This window comes from Cydia pomonella, chromosome 15, assembly GCF_033807575.1.
Source record: "Cydia pomonella isolate Wapato2018A chromosome 15, ilCydPomo1, whole genome shotgun sequence".
Taxonomy (NCBI): domain Eukaryota; kingdom Metazoa; phylum Arthropoda; class Insecta; order Lepidoptera; family Tortricidae; genus Cydia; species Cydia pomonella.
In genome coordinates this window covers 199,435-218,612 of record NC_084717.1, presented here as the reverse complement: position 1 = coordinate 218,612, position 19,178 = coordinate 199,435, and the positions used below count along the sequence as shown (strand labels likewise).

The following is a 19,178-nucleotide window of genomic DNA, read 5'->3' as shown; positions in this document are numbered from 1 at the left end:
TTATGGGCCGAAGCCATCTAGACTTGCTAACTGAAACACAGTGGAAAATATTTACCTCTGTGAAACTCTACGACTGTAGCAAAACAATTTCAAGCTAACGTATAGGTATATTGTAGTTCATTTACACATTATAAAATAAATATAAAAGAAAACTGGGTCTACAAATCTGTAAGTACCTACCGATAGTTACACATTAAAGATGCTGATAGACTTGTAATGAGCATTCTCGTGAACATCAGAAGAATGTACCTACCCGCGTTCGTCAAACAATTCACCGAAACTGCGAATGCCCGATGTCCTGCTAGAGTAAATGCTCCACTCTATCAGTACCTTTAACTCAGCATCGCACAGTGAAGGACGTTTTGTCTTTTTAAGGTTTACGAATTGTCGGTCAACAGAGACGATGGTTGGCAACTGGTCGCACCGTCCATACTGCTAAGTTGCTAACAAACGACTCGTAAGCCTCATGCAAAAACAATAGCAAAGGGTTCACCATTCAATGGTTTGTATCTACTTAGTTGGGATTAATTCAACGTCCATAGATCAGGTGAACGTAATTTCAAAAACCTCGCTTGACAGTCTGTCTCGTATTCCTTCCATCCTTCCGCGCGTTGCATCAGCTGCGTACGCACACGCAACGCTGCTGCAGACAATTTACCGCACGTTCCTAAACCAAGAAACCAATTCAAACTCACATTGTGTCATGAAAATGATGTCCGTTGCGATTTCCTTCGTACTTGTCCGTACATGTAATGGCGCGAGCGAGACGCACGGGCGATGACATCATTTTAATTTCACAATGTAAGTTTGAATTGGCCTCTAGGCTTTTGACCAAATGTCACTGTTATTATTTTACTAAACTTGCGTACCTTCGTATTTACATACAAAAAAAAATTAACATAGTCCTGGAAGCAGTGAAAATTAAATTAATTATTATCAATTGGTACAAATGAAAATTCTTAGGCTTAGCAAAATAAAAGAAATGAGAGTCACAAGTAGTATGGAGCATGATACCTGCGTACCGAGATAGCGATCTGCGCATGGACATCATATATATGTGTTACCTATTGACTTACAAAAGCTCTACCTAGATGTGATGAATTTAGCAAATCAGTGCATCAAAAACAATATTACCTACACTAACACACTTTCAATATAAATTCCACGTCTGTCACTTAATCCACCCTCATATTTATGTAAACATGTCACAGTTTTCACGTCTAAAAAAAGATGTTTTGTAACAGATCGCTGCCATTTCCACTCCCTCTTGCACAACACGCTCTCTCTACCACCGCGGCGCCGGCGCAGTTGCACCTGACGAGCCAACCGACGCGCACCAATCACAGACTAACAGTGCGAGATTCCAATTTCAAATCTCCGAACGAGAACTTTGATTTTTTATAAGTTTCAAGTGCAGTGTTTTGTTTCTTGTGAGTGTGAAGTGTGGGCATGCGTTAAGTTTTCGCTTTCTACGGCGACAGCACGGTGAGTTGACCTCGGCTTGCGTAACGAAGAAAGTGCATGAAAGTGTGACCTGGAGTAACTCGGGTAGAAAATGTTGGTTGTCCACTGGACGGGTTTGGTAGGATTGTGGACAGGTAAAGTTAGCTTACTATTGAGCATTATCGACTAGCTGGGTTTCAGGTACTAAGTCGTATTGTTCATGGAAAATAGTAACGTATGACGTTAGATTTACGGACACTATCCAAACCATACCTTTCTTTTCTAATTTATCTTGTATGCGATCAGATTTGTTTAGTTGTTTAATCTGAATCCAATCGAAAATTAGGCTTAAAGGCCCTTAAAGTCTACAGGAAAGACGTACTCGTAAATCTGAGGGTCGGTTGTACTAGACCATCTGTCACCGTTAAAGCATTCGTTAAATTTTATTGTATGGGAATTTTCATAGTTGTTTGTTAAGTGACGTTGATCAGTCTGTTAAGTGTGGTCGGTGCAACTGGCCCTAAGTCTCTGATGACCTACAAGGGGTAACAAAAATAATGGTCATCCGTTTAACGGCATATTGGGTATCGTATGTTGATTAGGAAAAATTAGAAGAAAACATTTTTGACGTGAAACATTTTTTTACGGGGCAGGTCGTTCTAGTCGAGCAACCCTTCGTTAACTAAACATTTTTGGCGTCAAAAAACATTTCTTATTATTTTTCCTAATCAGAACACGATACCGAATATGCTCTTAAACGAATGCCCACTATTTTTGTTACACCTTCTATAGAGTACGAAACAACTTGTTGAATTTAACAACTGCTTTATCTATGGTAACATGGTTAGCAAGGCCATCCGTCACCGACACTGACCTACTCCTATATTATACTAACATCAAGAAGTAGAAAGAATAACTTGACAGGTGCACATTTGCTAGTTGCAGAAAGATTCCAAAAAGTTTGATGAGTTCTCGGAAATTTCAGGACACAAAAGAAATTAAGGATACTTTCATTTTGAAAATAGAAAATTTTTATTCTTATATAAAAATATGGGAAGTTACAGTTTAGGTGGCCCATGAGCTCGTTAATGTCTAAAGCCTGCTATTAAAACATCGGCATAAGCTCACTCATCTGAAGCCCGGTCGGCGCCTTATGCAAGCGGTAGGTCGCCGCGACCCGCCATCAATCACCTGCGAGCGTGACGTTATGTAACCGCCATGAATGACCCGCCGTGTGCCGAGCCTAGTGGCGTACTCATAATCATATTAGCAAACGTTTATAAACTTTGGTAAACTTTCACGGTCTTCGTTCATCTTACTCGTAAACGTGTAAATGTTTTGTTTTGTATATACGTCGTCGTTTCGTACGTGTGACCTTTGTCATGTTTGACATCTACTTACCAAAAGATTTTATAAAACGCTCGCTTTTTTGTGACTTAGACTTAATCTCCGATTAACGCCATAAAATGTCAAGTTTGGCGAACTCAATATAAGCTACAAATGTACCATACTTTTTGAAAAAAAAAAAATAACAACGTGAATGTCCGACAATAACAAAGCAACGTCGGCTATCTAATATTTAAGTCAACTAATGTAAACATAAACTTTGAACTGTCACAACTACTAATAGTTATAGCGAGCTAATAATATAAAGATCGTGAACGTTTAATAAAATGATTATAAATGATCATAAGGGCGGAGTTATCTATCGCCGAGTAATTTACGAGTTCATACGAACACTAATCGGAGTACAAATGATTATGAACGATGTGGGTGTCTGCCTGTAGATACTGACCTACAGCAGACTCGCTTCAAATGCAAAATGCAGCCTACGCGTTTACAGCTAGTTTTGATTAAACCATACGAGTTCATATAAAGTAGCTACAAACAAAAGTATGTAATACATAGGAATGTTTTATTGTTATCAAAATTGAAACCAGGCAACAAAATTACCATTAACATAATTAACTTGTTAGGTCTATATACAATAAATTGACGACTTGAATTTTGATACTAATAATACTTAGAAATAAAGGAAAAGTGGAAAAACTCACAGTCTCGGGCGGGGCTCAAATTTGCAAGTCCGGGATAAAAGCTCGCCGCTCTACCAATTAACTACCGAGACCTACCAGCTGAATATCGCCCGGGACAGTGACGTTTCCACTTTGACTTTATTTCTGAGTACGGCATCGTTTGCAGACGTTTCTGCATAATACATAATTAATTAACAAGAATTATTACGAATTGAAACAGCCGTAAGTAATAAATTACACTCAGGGTATGATGGATATGATGATGAAATATGCCACTTTACAAGTACCTAACGTTACATACAAACGTAGACACGTTGATGAATAAATTAGTTAAATTAGGTTAATCAATGATGGGAATCGGGTTATATGTATGAACGCAACTATATTGAGTAACGCACCAACATCCATTTTCTTTTTCGTCATTCAAGTTCTAGTTAGGTTTTTCTACCTTCATTAGTACACCTACTCGTACCTACATAGTTAGGTACATATTTCGTGATGAATGCCAAACGTTTTGCCTGAGGAATCTTGCACGCGACGTGCACACGCTTTAATGTCGCGTGAGCTACGTGACGCAACGCATAGATGGAAGACTAGCAATTAACAGCAAAACGAAATTTTGGACGACATTCTTGTAAACGAACTGAAGGGCAGAAAGGAATGACACTTTGTAACACCGCGCAATTGATAGAGCTGTTATTATCATGCTATGACGTAGACCTAGAAACAGACAGCCTCAAGCCTCAACTACTAAACGGAGCGGAGCGGATAAGCGCTCCCGTACTACCTAATTTAGAATGGGAGCGCGACCGCTTAATTTAGTCGGTAGTCCTCAACTGTGGGTTTCTCCAAAAACTTCCTTCCTCGCACTGCTAAACTATGGAGTGAACTGTCGCCGGGATATCTCCGGACTGACACGACTTTAAAACCTTAAGGACCGGCAAAGCCCTACAACCCCTCTGTTGTTGCGGGTGTCCATGGGCGGCGGTAATCGCTTACCATCAGGCTCGTTTGCCTCCTACCTATATCATAAAAAGAAACTGTTGTTAGCCAAGTCAGTGTTAAACCAACACCCTGCCTGTACAACGTGCCCGCGCCCGCGCCCCGCCGGTTGCACCCAGCCATTGTGCACTTGCCGTTGCCCAATCATTCTCGTTCCCATGAGAATCGGAACCATTAATTCATCCATTGACTTTCCAGTTAACAATACAATTAGCCAAAGCCCAATTGCAGGGCATTTTTCCGATTGGTTTTGCTGTCTGTGAAATATTGTGGAGATTTTTACTTCCAGTTTTGTAATCTCACCATAGCTACTCTGTGGATAGAGTTTTTCAGAAACAAGGCATTTTTAGCTCTTACTTTTAGCAGATGTTTGGAACCTAATATCATATCAATCGGCTGTTGACTATTGAAAAACAAAAGAGATACGTATCTATATGCAGAAAAAAAAACGTTAATAAATACTTTTGAGTGCACACTGTATAGATTTACCCCTATTTAAAAGATTATACCAGGTTGGCAGATACCTTTGACGCGTTCTTTCATCCGCTACTATTGACGCCGGTGGCGATATAAATAAGTACCTACTTAGCTATTTCTTATAGAAAATATCTTAGCAGTGGAAACGCAGCCTAACGGACGTCAGGTAATTTGATTGATTGGCCGAGGAACGTCTCAATCAGCCACAACTGCTATAATCACGCCTTTTATGCGCATGCGCGGCATGCATGTCAAAGAAAGGCGCATGCGCTTTTATTTCCCGTCAATTAACGACTCATTTTATAATTGCTCCGATGACAAACTACAGTTCAGAACTACACGTATAATCAGCATCAAAACTAGCATATCAGACTATGCACTAAAAGTATCTGCCATTATCTGATTGCTCAACAAAAGGAGATAGTAATGTAAAGAACAATTCAACTGTGGCGGATAGTTTTCACCGGGAACTGTCGACATACATATGTCATCCCTGCTTAGAAAAGTATTTGGCGGTGGCACTAGCATGGATAGCAGTCTAATAGCATGTGTGCATTAATATCTCTTATACGTATGTTTGTCATTTATCGCTAAGCCAGTGACCCACATAGCGCCGGCGAGAACCGTCACGCGCCGATAACTCGCCGCTAAATGCGTTTAACGACCATCACTCGGCGCAATCACAAACATTGTGTAGGTATACACATACAGAAACTGATTATATCGCCATAGAATGAGAGCTGACCTCTTTAACAACTATACTACTTACATAAAACAAGCAAAACTTTTGAAAACTGACAATACTAAAATGTTACAAAAATAACCTTAGCACAGGGTGAAATTAAAATGAAATAAAACAGAAAGCCAGGAATAGTTTATAAATGGAAGTGTTATTTTTTTCAATAACGAAGACGAAATTAAATAGATGTTAAAGATCCTGAGGCAGCACAAAATCACTATTGCGAGTGTAGGATTCGATTCGGCTAGCAACAATGTGGAAACGAACACAAACGTCAAAGTCCGATGAAAATGCGCACCCCTTTTCGACAACGGCGACAATAATTGTTCCCTGACATTGACAACCGTTACTTCTGTTTCACTCATTTCCAAAGGTTAACTGGAAGAGATCCCATACATGGATAAGTTCGCCTTTGTTGTATTTAATTTACTCTGTAACTGTGTTTTTCGTGTTTTTATTTCTATGTACAATAAAGTATATACATACACACATACATACAATTCACCGTACATTGCGGTCAAACAAGAAAATGTTGACGCCATAGATTATACAGCCGTTACTTACCAACCTAGAAATGTACGGGAAATTATCATTATCAGGTGTCGAGTTGGTGAAACAGGTGCCTGATGCGCACCGTCTAAATGAGCCTTTATGAAATTTAATAAGTGGCACCTTGCGTGTGCGCAGGTTGAAGCAGTAATAATATGGTGGGCGCGACGATCGCATTACGATACGAGACCTGCCGGCTCTCGGGCAACAAGGTCAGATATTTAGCTGGCGTGCGAGCGGATTACTACTACCTACACTAATTTGTTTGTTATTTGTGTGACTATGTTTACATACACTGGCCTGACTTGCTAGCGTGAGTTGGTTCTCGCGCGCGACTCCATTCATTTTGCGCAGCTTCAAGTATGGACTCGCGCGTGAAAACACAACTCATGCTAGCCGGTGAGACTGTCAGTTTGGCCATTTATAATTTAATACAAAAAAGCGATCTATAGATCTTACAGATGTGCAGATTGCGGAAAGTTTCCAAAAAGTTGGAAAATTCTCGAAAATATCGGAAAATAAAGGAAACATTTTGGGAATGGATAATTTCGATCCCAATACGAAAAAGATAGTATCAAAGTCTTTGATATTCATTCATGCGATATTTTCACAATTTGTGGACTTTCCGAACGCACATAAGTAATTAGTCGAAGACGCTCGGCGCTCTTAGATAGATAGATAGAATACTCTTTATTGGCATACCTCAGTAAAAAGATACAAGAAAAATAAACAATTGATTAAATGTAGAGGCAGACAACAGGCTCTTCAAAAGCACTTTTATTACTTTACAGGCCAATTAGAACGCACACTGACAAGAGAATTATATTTTATATGTTATTTAGTTATCGTACGTCTCGCTCGCGCCAATACATGTACGGACAAGTACTAGCGAAATGCACGCTAGCTGAATGAAATCAGTTAGATGTCATTCTGATATCAGTGTACGTTCGAATTGGCCTGTTAAAAAAACAATTAAATAAATTAATATTATAGGCCATTATTACACAAATTGACTAAGTCCCACAGTAAGCTCAATAAGGCTTGTCTTGTGGGTACTTAGACAAGGATATATATAATATATAAATATTTATAAATACTTAAATACATAGGAAACACTCATGACTCAGGAACAAATATCCGTGCTCATCACACAAATAAATGCCCTTACCAGGATTTGAACCCGGGACCATCGATCGGCTTCATGGGCAGGGTCACTACCCACTAGGCCACACCGGTCGTCAAAATTTAAACGTATCATTTGTTTGTTCGTTTGTTATTCCAATGCTAAACACTACTTAAAAACTGGCAAAATCTAGCGAATTATATTGCACGTGCGCCGAATGTATCCAGAAAGGATAAGCCTCAAGAAAACAATAACGTAGACGTTATTAACGCGACGACACACTCGCACAACAAAATGTAAACCATCTCCACCTGCAAAGAAAAAGTTAATTAATTATTAATAAGCACTGACCCCTTTTAGGAAAAGCATTTCACGAAACTTACGCAACGGCTTCTAATGAACGCGTTACGTCATATCATCCAAATTAAAGATCGCCGTTAACACTAATTATCTATTAAGCGTCTTTATGTTATTTCAAGATATATTCTACAAATTTTATGGAAACTTCTATGTAATTATGACATTTAAAATAACACTTGCACAGTCTATGCTATCCAAGTCGCTACCGATTTAGCTTGGTTCGACTCTGGTGGCTTGGTATTAGAAGACAGAGTTACTTTCGTACATAGGTACATGTTATAATACTTATCAACAATATATAGTACAGTCAAGTTTATAAATATGTACACATTTCTCCACCTTAATCCTTTGCAATAAGGTGAAAAAATTTACACATATTTATGAACTCGACTGTACGGATTACAATTATGTAATATACATATATATAAGAAAACGCTAAAGTCACGTGCGTATTAAATCCCCCACCACTCCATATATTAAAATCTGAACGGCTGCCGCCTTAACAATAATGTTTATATTAATGTAGTATATTATGCCAATATGGTATAATTGTACAACATGTAATGTTCGTGGGAATCTCATTCGAGCCGGAGCCGGTCGGAGCCGTCCGGCTGCGCGTTGGAGGCCAATTCAAACCAACGTTTAGATATCGAAATGATGCCACTTTGTGGCGAATGATAATGCGCCTGCCATTTATACTTAGGTAGATTAGGTAGTATGTGTAGTTGTCTTGCGCCCGCCAATACATGAGCCAACAAGTACGAAAAAATGCATGCGCGACTAACAGCATTTAAACATATTTATTTAGTACATGGAATACTAACAGCGTTAACCCAGATATTACCTCTACCTGTGAAAACTTATAATTGGCTTACTGTTTTTATTTCGGATCATATTTTGTTACTTTTTCTTTAAGTTTTTCTTAGAAATAAAATAAAAAATAAATTACAATAAAATTTCAAAGCCAATTTATGTTGTCACATATAGAATTGTAATAAATCATAATAATTTTAAGTGTGAGCGGTGATGGTTGTAAGACTAACTAAGAGGCAATATTATCACCCAGGTTTGCACGGTGTAACGAACACGTGGAACCGACGCTATTTCCTAGGATGCTGCTGAGGCTGCGGGAGCAGTGCAGTGTATCTGGCATGTTTGCCGCTGACGACTTCTTTGCCATTAGGCGAAAAAAAATAGCTGCACTGCTGAAACGAGTGCGCGGCGGTGGCAACAGCATGCTGAGGTGTATGACCGAGCGTCTTGACCGCCCGCTGATAATAGGTATCGGGTTGATGTCACGATAGGGAGGGACGAGTATAGTTAGCCCAAAAGTAGGGGTATTTAAAAAAAAAACATTTATTTCGCATAACGAGACCCATACATTACTAATTACACAATATAATATAGTAGTAGTATTATGTTTCTTTCTTTTTACTTTGCTTTTCTTTATGTACACTATCCTTAAGGTTTTTAAGGTCCATTTTAGTAACTCATCTACGGATTATGTTGGTGCGAAACAAACATTTTTTTTGCCCACTTTAATTAGATCCTACAGCACAAGAATAGTAGATATATATAGTTTTTTTTTCCAAAAAATTAGAGAAACCTATCAATAGGTACATATATAGTCACCCATGAAGTATCAAATTAATTTATTTTTGATTAAAATGTTGGTTCGAATCGGCCCCCTGACGTAACCGTGCTTTCACCGCGCGCCCAAACACGAGCGGTTTTATAATTATATCGGAATGCGATGCTTTCTTATTTCGATTCGCGCCGGTTTCCGATGCCGTAACATCGATTATTCACTTCCGTAGGATCTAACAGGGATTAGCATATTTAGAATGGGATTGAGCACATATGGTCAATGTCCTAGTGCCCCATATGATAATGTCCAGTAGGTGACACCCTTCACTCACCTCACGACTTATACGACAAGCACTCACCTTAACAAAAATATACAAATGAACATGATTTCAATGGAATCATCATTGGCCTTAAAGTCTATTACAGACTATAGAAACAGTGTCAGATAAATTTAAATGCTTATTTCAGTACAATAACGATCTAAACCCAGGAAAAAGTTATTTAATTACATTAATTTAGTAAACATCACGGTGCAAGTGAGTCAGAAATTTTGTTTTATAAATACCTACATTACGTTCGCTGTTAAATCTTCGGGACGACGCTGTGTTGAGCAAATCTTGATTGTCTTGGATTGCATCCTAAAAGTATGTTCGGAGAAAAATAAATTCTAGGAAACTCATTAGTCGATGTCTATATTTCCAAGTCACGACCCTCAGTTTGAAAGAAATCATAAATGAACTCGACTACCGGGGTATTCCACAAAAGTTCTAGTTCGTCGGGGACGTGAACAACCCGCAGAAATCTGTAATTAATGCCGTTGAATAAGCTAAGGTATAAAACGTTTAACAGCTTCTTATTAGCATTAACAGGAGTGTTACTAAAATAACACCACGTTGACCCAATACTTACAATCTGGACTGCTCCTACTGAGCAGTTTGTCAAGTTACTCAATGTGATGTGTAAAAGACATAAACGCGCGCCGCGCTTCACATTTTTTGACGCCAATAAATTTTAAATTAATATAAATAACTGACAATACTGACATCATTCGTTTATCTCCTCTCACTCAGTAATATCAAATACCTCGAATAGTTATGACATAACGTGGCATAATCGACCTCGTACATACATATGTATACGTATTAATATTAATCGTTTTATTTATTACGGATGCTAATGTTTTTCCTTCCGTTTCTAAGTAGTTAGGTATTAGTAGCTTCCAGTTTTAAGTGTGTAACAAATATAGAGTTTATATTCAAGACTTATGGTTCACATTCGTATGTTATCTTTACACTCGTAATAGGCCTTGGCTTGTGCTGTGTTCATTACTTAACTAAGTATGTCTAGTGTTTAGGCTTTAAAATTTCCGCACTATACTTGAAAAAAAGCGGCCAAGTGCGAGTTGGACTCGCCCATGAAGGATTCCGTACCATTTATGACGTATTAAAAAAAACTGCTTACTAGATCTCATTAAAACCAATTTTCGGAGAAAGTTTGCATGGATTACCATGCGATATTGCATATACATTAGTATATTATATTTTTTTTTTAGGTTTATCATTCTGTTATTTTAGAAGTTACAGGGGGGGGGACACATTTTACCACTTTGGAAGTGTCTCTCGCGCAAACTATTCAGTTTAGAAAAATATTATATTAGAAACCTCAATATCATTTTTGAAGACCTATCCCCCACACGTATGGGTTTGATGAAAAAAGAATTTTTGAGTTTCAGTTCTAAGTATGGGGAGTCCCCAAAATTTATTGTTTTTTTTCTATTTTTGTGTGAAAATCTTAATGCGGTTCATAGAATACATCTACTTACCAAGTTTGAACAGTATAGCTCTTATAGTTTCGGAAAAAAGTGGCTGTGGCATAAACGGACAGACAGACGGACATGACGAATCTATACGGGTTCCGTTTTTTGCCATTTGGCTACGGAACCCTAAAAATGGGTCTTATCGTTAATAACTAAGTACTACTGTCGGATCTACAACTTCCTAGCTGTTTAAATTTTCCTGAGTTGTTATTTTATTAATAAACTATCATGAACTGAATGGTTAACGCAAACTACCAATATATACTTATTTTGTAATTTCTACCTAATTTAAATATTTAAAACCAATCGTTATCATTTCAGCACTGGGAAAGTATTTAACTCCACTTTGATTATGAATTTTATAGAACTTTTTCGATATAAAAAATAAATAAAGTCAAAAATGCCTTAAAATAAGAAATGAACTAAGTATTACAAAGAATATGGCTCTACAGTGCCATTTTTCTTGTCATTATATGGTGTCACTATCAACATTATATCTTGACTTGTGAAAGAGCCCTACTACAGAGGCCTACTTGCAGAATACATTTTTGAATTTTAAATGTTGTCCATCTTCCATGAGTGCTTGTCCATTATGCATGCAGCTTATTATATAAAATGTTCATGTTCGTGTCCCGATGTAAACAGTTGCTTTGCTACTAATACTTTTCCCATAAAGGTGGCCTCCAGGAAAATGTGGAATACGCACAGATCTACCATCATCATCTATCATCATGTTCGAGTGATTGCGTAAATTATTTGCTTTGTAACAGTATATTCCAAGATATAACCGTCCGCCGTATCTCGTGAATTCAGCTTTTCATAATTTCTATTCTGCTAACCTTACGTTTCGGTACATTCAAGTGGCCGCTAGCGGCCGATTTGAAGCTCAAAAATGGTCCCGCTTTTTAATTTGCAGTCTGCCTCTTTCGCACTCATGTATTGTTCATATACGCGATGGCTTTCCTTTTGCCGATTCAATTATCTCTAAGCGTAAGCGTCTGCAACCCTGTAATCTAGATCTGTAGAAATACGAAATCAATTAAGGAGAAGTCTGTCACATTTCGAAATGCTTGCAATTTATCGGTCCCTGGTAGGTATTGCGAAATCCAACAGAAAATACGAGCGAAGCCTTCAGAACGAAATGAGCCTCATTACCTCATTTCTAGTTGCAGTCTCAGAACACGTCTCAACTTTGGCGGGCGCTTATAAGAGGACGCATTCCACCTGCTTAAAGAACTCCATAGACTTGAGATTATACGTACTGTAATAGTACAAAGCTCGAGTTCGTTGGGAAGAACTTATAGTTTTGTGTTGAGTTTGAATAGGAAGCACTTGTTTTAGTTTGTCCATGATAAAAACTTAATTCTTCCTCACCGAGTTTTCTATTGAGCTTTTTTAAAGTTATCTTTCGAGTCTTTTTGAAGCGTGTTAAGACCTGTAATAAAGACTAAGACCTAACCTCACACCTATAATGAATAGTTCATTATTTCTAAAGAAGCTAACGAGTTTCAGATATATTCTATAAAACGTATTCCAGATTCTACAGAATACTTGAAGTCAAACAACTGAAACAACTAAACTTTACGAGCATATAATAAAGGAAATCATGCGGTCCTAAAAATTAAAAAAAAGTAAGATGAAGATCATGAGACATACTAACATTTAACTAATTCTACGGATTCCACTCACGTGTTTTTATTTTTAATCACGCGCGCGACATGTTCTCTTAAACATTAAAATAAAATCGGTTAAATGACAGAAATTCTTTATTTTTATCGCCTGTCACCATGCCTATCACATTCTAACCAAGTATGTAAATGCGAACTGACCGTCATAGTGGCAGGAGATAAAAATGAAACCATGCTACTACCGCAGGTCTTACAAATAAATATTAACAGGAAATTTTTAGTGTCAGATATCAGTTGTTACCGTGGTAAAACATGTAGGCCCCTGCACTCGGTAAGCTGTCTAAATACGTAGCCAAATCGCCACCGCGCATGCGTGGCGCGGAATAATGCATGTGCCGGCGCCGCGCCGATTGCGAACTACTTACCACCGAATAATGCATGAGGCGTTCGGCAGCCCGAATGGCATAACGTAAATCTCGGACGGACACTTCGGGCCGTGTCGACTTTTTGTGCACAGTGCATAAATAAATATTGGATTTCGTCAACTCCTTCAGAGCATTAACAGCAAATACAATTTAAATGGTAGTTAAAATAAATATAAAACGCAGTTAAAATTGTGTCTTAATTATAATCCAGAAAAATTACCATAGATTGAAAAGAAAGTTAAGTTTTCCCAGATTTGATCAGTTGGTCAATAAAGTATTTCTGATTCTGTGTCTATGTTCAGGATGTTTACTGGCTTGATCCTCTCATCTAATCAAATGTCTCGTAATTAAATCAGCTGGCTAGGAAACAGGTGACATTTATCGCCCTAGGTCTATACCTACATCGAGGTCAAGCGCATCCTAATGTAGAGATTGATCTATTGAGCTTATTAAATCCGTTTACAGGTTAAACAACACGATATTGAGGTACCTAGCTTATCTTGTTGCAGTAAGGCCAGTTAACAGTACCTGTAGTTGCCAGCGATGAAACGAGTGACCCCGTCACAGACATCTAGAACCCCATCGAGGGCCAACTTGATCCGGCGTGGCCGTGAACTTGGTCAAACGCCTATCATCGGCCTAGTTTGGTTGCTATATACCACTGTGCACTGCGCAGCGAGAAGTGAACAGAGTTTGTTACTTTTAATCAATATTCAAACTCATTTTAGCATCATACATTGCAAGGTTCACGTACCTCCCGTGGACATATCAAAAATGAACGGCTACCAAGAATAATTTTCGGATTCAACGCTTAATATTATGCGGCTTAATGGGTACTTCTTTTCTATGAACACAATTATTAGTTGTAAATACACACAAGCTGTTAACGATTGACCACAACATGCCAAGTTTTCTTTTAAAATCAGTGTATTTTGAGAATTAACCCTTCAGCATCTTGAGAAAAGTTTACTCGTAAACCACGATCAAACACAAGACAGTTTTTGACGTTATACGAGTAACTAATAGTCGGTGGTCTAGTCGCATTTTCATGGCAGTTGCTGAGAAAGTACAATTGGTAGAAGCAAATTACTTCATCGTAAATTGGATACCTATATCAATATTTGAAATTATTTACGTAGTCGCGAATATAACGAGATTATTGGCCAATTACACACATTGAGCATTAACCGAGGCGTTAGATCGTAGCTTGTTACGTGTAATACATTTTATAAGTGTGATATATTTTCTCGACGATAGCGATCGTAATTACATGTTTACCATACAAGAGTTAGCAGTCACTGGTTTCACTTTCATGGCTCGGCCGTCCTCTTGAACATGGGCCAACTATCCTCGTCTGCGCGGGAGCAGCGAACTCTATATCTCACAAAACCATTGTACCTTGAACTCGAGTTGCTTACCTTCTAATGTGTAATTAGAGTTTGTATATCTGACTGGATTTCTGAGACTTTTAGTCGCTGGAACACGGTGTGTGGCTGGAATGTCTTGATATAATTAACCACACACAGATGGCAGATAATTCTAACGAGCCCGGGAAAGCGTCCGGTGTGCGAGCGAGGCGGAACTAGTGATTATTATTACTTAATGTTAAACAGATTATTTTCGAGAAAATCTTATATCTTAAATTACATCTGGATTATTCGGATAATGGCTTCTCATAACTTTAATAATGATATACGTGCGGCCACTACCTTTTTCAATAAGTACTCAATTGGGTACTTGACACATGTCGAATATTATATAAAAATTTAGCTAAATGGATAGAAAATGAGCCATCCATTATAAAAAAGTGTAATTTAAAAAATTATATTGATGTTATAAAAAAATACAAGGCTACAAAATCTCAAAAAAATTTTTTTTTACTTTCCAATACAAAAAAGGAAATGGTATTCGTTATTCGTATTCGCGGGCTGGGTTTCCGCAACTCGACGTCGCAATTCGCGCCTATTTTGCGTGAGAGGAAATGGTACCATTCGATTCCTTACATTTTATTGAAAAATGAATTGTATGACAACTATACACATAAACGCAATATTTCAGGGTCAAAATGGCAATTTCCTTGATTTTCCATACATTTAGGACAGACCAATGTAATGTGACGTCAATATAATGTGACGCAATAGGTTCACTAATGTTTAACCAAAACAATGTTGGCAAATTTTCATTTTACAAAAAACGTTTCACCAAAGTATTATTTGGCAAATATGTTATTCCGCAAATGTATCATTTTACAAAAAGTCACTTGACAAATAATCATTTAGTAAATAATACATTATTACAATATGTCAAAATACAAAGTATCAATTTTATATTTTTCATGTCACCTAGTAATATGTTTAGCAAATTTATACATTCACCAAACTTTGAGGGAATAATTCTGCATGGTTGCAATTTTCATTTGGGCCAGATTATTTTGAGGTAAGTTACTTAGTTGCAAGACAAGCAAGCAATCGTTGCTTACATTTTTCGCGTTGTTAAAAAAAAAATAACCTCGAAGCCTAAGGCGGGAGCAAAGCTCCCGCCTTAGGCTTCTAACCTAACCTATCCGAGTCGGATTGCCCCGACAGGTCTGGCTCGCTTACAGTTTATTAGTACAGAAACACATGTCAAATAATACATTATAGCAAACATTTTTTAACCAATGATAGATTTATTTGTTAACTTTGTTGTTAAATAATCATTTGTCAAAAAGATCTGTTATGAAATGAAATTTTATTAGTTAATTATTTGGTAATAAGAATAATTTGTCAAAAATATTGTTGTAAAAAAATGATTTGCTAGAATATAATTTTGCCAGTAGTTGGTTGCCAAGTGTCAATTTGCTAAACATCTTTTGGCCAAACGACAGGACACCGACGCAATAAGCTTAACTGGAGCTTAAAGAATAGTAAATTCTTAACCAAGGGATGAAACGGTACCTTTCACCCGAGTTAAACAAATAGGCAAATTTGCATAATCAGTACCTAATTAAAGTAAGTAAGTATTTTTACTATGAAGGGGAAACTTTTTGCGATAACTCAAAAACAGCTAAACTGATCATGTCCGCTATAGTTTTCATTTAATTTATTTCTTAAGCTCTACTTCCATGATTTTTTTCATATTTTTTGGACCTATGGTTCAAAAGTTAGAGGGGGGGGACACATTTTTTTTTTTCGGAGCGATTATATCCGAATATATTCACTTTATCAAAAAAAAATTGTTGGCGACCCCTATTAGTTTTGTAAGACCTTTCCAACGATACCCCAAACTGTAGGGTTGAAGCAAAAAAAAATTCACCCCCACTTTACGTGTAGGGGAGATACCCTCAAAAAAATTAAATTTTTAGATTTTATTGTACGACTTTGTCGGCTTTATTGATTTATATATCCATGCCGAATTTCAGCTTTCTAGCACTAACGACCACGGAGCAAAGCCTCGGACAGACAGACAGACAGACGGACATGGCGAAACTATAAGGGTTCCTAGTTGACTACGGAACCCTAAAAAACTGTCAAGTAGCCAATTAAAGCTTAATCTTTAGATAGTACGAGTAACACAGTTGCCATCAGTTATATCATATTGATTATATTTGTATTATATTTTTACATTTTTATGTTACAATAAGAACAAACTTAACATAAGAATTAAGATTTAACATGTAAGTCTGTGTGACTGTACTGTAAGTTTATTATGTCAATTATGTGTCTAAATAAATTAATTGAATTGAACATGGTAGCGGCCAAGGTGTTCCCAAATATCTGAACAAATCCTCTATTAACGTTGAGCTGCGTGTTCAGATATTTTTGAGCACCTTGGCCGATCTGATTTATCTGATGGCGACTATACATTACATTTCAAATGTGATTTTCACCTACATATCTGCAAATGTAACTTTAATGCATTAGGTTGGGATTTTAATCGTCTTGTCTAATTGCGTCTCTTGGGTCGTTCTGCATAGATCCCATGAAATTGAACAGATTTCACAGAAATATCCATTGATACTTGATAGCGTTGATGGCTGAATACACAGTTTTATGAACGGAGCTGGCGATTTCTCTAGAAAGTATAAACAATTTAGCATGAAATGGTTTCTTAACGCGTAATGTCTTGCAGCTGACACGGATGCAGCGGATAGCTACTAAGTTCTATAATTAGGTATAATTTCTTTAATTCATTCGATATTTGGGCTGATGTTTCTCATTGGCCAGTATAACTGTTACAATCGGAATTTTTAGTTGATAAAGTGCCAGGATTAGGCCAAAAAATTGTTTGGAAATATTATAATATTATAAATTATGAACAAAAAAGATGATGTCACACCACACCAGTTAGCAGCGACTCTGCTAAAGTAACATACAGTACATCGATCGATCGATCAATCTCAGATGGAAAACTACAACCCCTGGGCACTTATGAATGATCAACTTTAAAAACCAACAACTTTGAACTTACAACGATCTAGTTATAAAACATGTAACCATATTGAAGCCATATAGATATAATATTTTTTGTTCTTTTACTTTTGACAGAGTACATAGTCGTGGTCATTATTTACATGTACAAGCTCCATACGCTGCCATTTTTCTCTGATGGCTGCCTTCCTGGCACATTCGTGGGTCGAAACATCCACTATTGGTGATTTTCTTCTTGAATTCTTGATAGTGTTAAATAAGGTACTTCTTCTATCTTCTTTCACACATGTTAGTGACAAAGCACAATCAGAATATATAGATCAATCACCTCACCCACTAATAAAAGTGTTATAACTGCCATTCCGTAATGACCCATGTATCCAAAAAAATTAGATATCTAAGGTTGTTTTATAGCTTCTAAATAACAATAGAATCCGTGATGAAGAGTCGTAGATAGTCGATAGCAGTCGTGTCTATCAAGGCATTATACTTATACCAAACGTGAATACGACTTATGTTTCTAACAATAAGAATTAATTGATAAACAAAAGGGCATAAGTTAGTTAGACTGATAGACGGCGACGTGAATTGTTTTTTGTCGAGAGCAATATGGAACAGTTTCCAATAGAGACCGTGAGAGAATTACACAATGCCGGTAATGAAACTGGGGAAACGCGGAAAGCGCGAGAATTATGTAAAGATGATCGTATAATGTCATGTCTATTATGACATATTGACAAAGGGGATTCTATCGGCGAACGAGGCTGACATAAGTAGGCAGTAATTAAGAAATTGATTAATTATTTTACATTATTAATTTTATGCCTGTACCTTGGAATGAGAAGGGACTTGGAAACGTGGGTACCATTTGATGATAATATTTATGATTGCTCAGAGGTACTACAACACCAATATATTTATTGCTATATGTTACAAAAATAATTATATTAGAAGACACGTGTATTTACCACTAACATTTTTACTTACAATGTTTTTTTTAATCTTCTTTTTATCGCAGAAACAAACTGAGAGACATTTTACTCCAATTAACACTTATATCTTATATTACATACGGCGGGATGCATCTATGGATAATGCATAATTTAATCACACAGCTCCCACGCGCGTGCGCTCGGCATTTGTAGTGTACTCCTGTGGAATTATATATTAGAATCAAATGTAACATCGCCGTCGCTTGCGTAGTATGACGGCACTTCTTGCACAATGCACAAGCACTTGCGGGCGTAGCGTAGGACGGACGCTGCTATCCACGTGATAAAGCAAATGTCACTGTATCAGGTCGATAACGGCGAACATAATAATACATGCGTATTAGTGATTAGTCGGTATGGATGGTTATTAAGTCCCAGCACGCCTGACCTTTCGGAAACAAATAATGTCCATCCGCACCATCTATCATATTGATCGATGAATGCGTGTAATATCTCTATCAGCAGGGCTATTATGGTCGATTTTATAAATGATATGGCTGTATAAATGATAATATAACTAACATTTTATCCAGTTTTTATTGATTTGACGTCTTTTCCACTTTTGACAGCGATAGATGTTAAATGATTTACGCAT

The 19,178-nt window shown here is 37.3% G+C and overlaps 1 protein-coding gene across 2 annotated transcripts in view; it reads left to right on the top strand.

Annotated features, from left to right (window-relative positions):
* The first annotated feature begins 986 nt into the window (after positions 1 to 986).
* LOC133525488 (uncharacterized) overlaps positions 987 to 19,178 on the top strand; it is a 49,352-nt gene continuing 31,160 nt past the window's right edge. Inside the window, exon 1 of one of the 2 annotated variants that reach the window (XM_061861745.1) lies at positions 987 to 1,485. The gene's annotated coding sequence lies outside the window, so the exon portion shown is untranslated. The other variant, XM_061861747.1, reaches the window with a different exon arrangement.